The sequence below is a fragment of the Zeus faber genome, assembly GCF_960531495.2.
Source record: "Zeus faber genome assembly, chromosome: 8".
NCBI classification, from domain to species: Eukaryota; Metazoa; Chordata; class Actinopteri; order Zeiformes; family Zeidae; genus Zeus; species Zeus faber.
The window spans coordinates 1,323,952-1,326,435 of NC_137195.1; the positions used below are offsets into that span (position 1 = coordinate 1,323,952).

The 2,484-nt window shown below is 37.3% G+C and overlaps 1 protein-coding gene across 2 annotated transcripts in view; it reads right to left on the minus strand.

Moving 5' to 3' along the window:
* Positions 1 to 2,024: 2,024 nt before the first annotated feature.
* The window catches only part of creb3l4 (cAMP responsive element binding protein 3-like 4), a 7,382-nt gene continuing 6,922 nt past the window's right edge, over positions 2,025 to 2,484 (minus strand). For both annotated transcript variants that reach the window (XM_080006219.1, XM_080006218.1), the window contains exon 10: positions 2,025 to 2,484. This exon is cut by the window's right edge and continues 1,012 nt beyond it. The gene's annotated coding sequence lies outside the window, so the exon portion shown is untranslated.

Here is a 2,484-nt window from a genome sequence, read left to right on the forward strand (position 1 = left end):
ACAGTATTATTACATTAATATTTCAGCATCATGACAGTATTATTATATTAATATAGTATTACATGTTATATTATAGGGGAGAGAAAGAGTTTTCTTGCCTTCATAATTGACTTTGAATGTTTAAAGGTGACCTACTAGGCTCCTTTTCAACAAGTTAATATTGGTTTCTGAGGTCCCCAAAACATGGTTCTGAAGTTTTTGCTGAAAATAACACTCAGATTATGCATTTGGGCCATTCTAACATACTTCTCAATCCCACAATAGTTCCCTCTTTAGCGAGGGAAGTGCCCTGTTGCACTGCTGGTTGCACCGCACAGGAAACTGCACTGGGCGTCGGAAAATATAACATAATAAAATAAATACATCTACAATAAAAACACACTGTTATTATTGGTTTTGTTTGGAGAAACGCACAGAGGATCATGCGTCGCAGCACTACAGTCTGTCTACCAAAGACATTATTTTTTAAATACTTACATTTCCATCGTCTGTAGTTTCTTCACGGACAGTTAGTATTAATTCCTTTTTCTTTTAGAAGATTTGTGCTGGTCTTCCTAGTGGCACTGGTTATTCTCCAGCCGTGGGTGGAGTTACTTAGATGGAGGGCGGTTCTTATTCTAACAGCTCCCTCATCATCATCTGTGTGTATTAAAATAAGAAAAAATCCCAAAAGGGAAATAAATAATTCAACACATCTAGAAACATCTGGAACCGGCAACATGACATCCCATAATGCTCAGAATGGCGTCAAAGTGTTTGATTGTTTTATATCAACTGATCCAAATCGATGGTTTTTTGCTTTAGGTGTTTTTAATAAAACTATAAAAGCAAAATGTATTTTTAGGAATTGGTAGCTTTGAATTCAAACTCAAATCTAAAGTGTTTAATGTTTGAATTAGTTTATATTCATAGTTATTGTTTCTTGTCGCCACCGCTGACCCTCCCTGATCAAATACTAAAATAAATCCTCATTCAACTAATATTAAACAATATTTTAAAGTAAATATATTGTGGTAAAATCACATATCACATATTGGAGTTATTGAAAAACATTTAACATATATCAAATATAACTTGTCTCTGAAAGGATGATGTTTTTAATCTGTCTCTGTTGAAATTATATTTTTCTCATTTTAAAACGTTCTCATCCAGATGTTTGGCTGAGCTGATGCCCCTGGTGGTGACGTCACTGAACAGCAGGACATGGAAGAATAAGCACAAACTAACTGGAACTTAACAGAACTCACCAGAACGTAACAGAACTTAACAGAACTTACAAGTTTGGGTCATAAACAAAACATCATCATTTTACATTTATGTTTCATGTTTGCATCGAACAGCAAGACAAAGTCCTTGTACGTGTAAACTTCCTTGGCAATAAAGACGATTCTGATTCTGATCAAAATAGTGAAAATGAGTTTAAATCATTAAAACCAATCAAACATGGTTCAAGGGAAGGGCTCCCAAGCTGGGGTTTGTGGCCCTCCTAGCGGTCTCCAGGCTCTCCTCCACCTGCTCCCTACTCTTGCTACAGATCACAGTGTCATCCGTGAACATCATAGTCCACAGAGACTCCTGTCTGATCTCATCTGTTAACCTGTCCATCACCACTGCAACAAGAAAGGGCTCAGAGCTGATCCTTGATGCAGTCCCACCTCCACTTTGATGCCTTGGTCACGCCTACTGCACACCTTACTACTGACTGACTGCCCTCATACATATCCTGTACCACTCTTACCTACTTCTCTGCCGCCTCCGACTTCCTCATGCAGTACCACACTTCCTCTCTCGGCACCCTATCATACGCTTTCTCTAAATCCACAAAGACGCAGTCAACTCCCTCTGGCCTTCCCTGTACTTTTCCATCAGTGTTCTTAAAGCAAACATGTCATCTGTAGTACTCTTTCCTAGCATGAAACCATACTGCTGCTCGCTGATCCCCACCGCTCCTCTTATTTATTTTTGCACGTTTTGTTGAAGGTGTGAAACATCGATGCATTCTGGATCCTGCACTCCACACAAACTGTTTTATGCAGTTTATTCATGTCGTTATCATCTTGTACTTTGAGATCTGACACAGCGTCTCTTTAATAAATACAAACGAAACAAATAAAGATAAAAACAAAAGTTCTTCTGAGGGAAAAAAACAACAAAATCTGATTTTTTCACACATCAAAAGGTTGAAATATTAAAAATCATTCAAGAAAAAACAAAAATGGGACTTCATTTTGGTAAAACACTGAAAGGACAAATGAAAAACCGAACATATGGAAAATATTTGAACTTTTCACCAAATGGAATATGTATTCCCTTTACAACAGTTTTACAAAATTACCAAAAATCCTTTAAAATGATTATGATTATTATTATTATTATCATTATCAATAAGAAAAAGTTATTACAAACTTCAGGTTTCTCTAACTGAGGTCCGCTGGCCCCCAGAGGGCCGTGAGGGGGTCTCTGGTAAAACCAGGCACGTCTCAA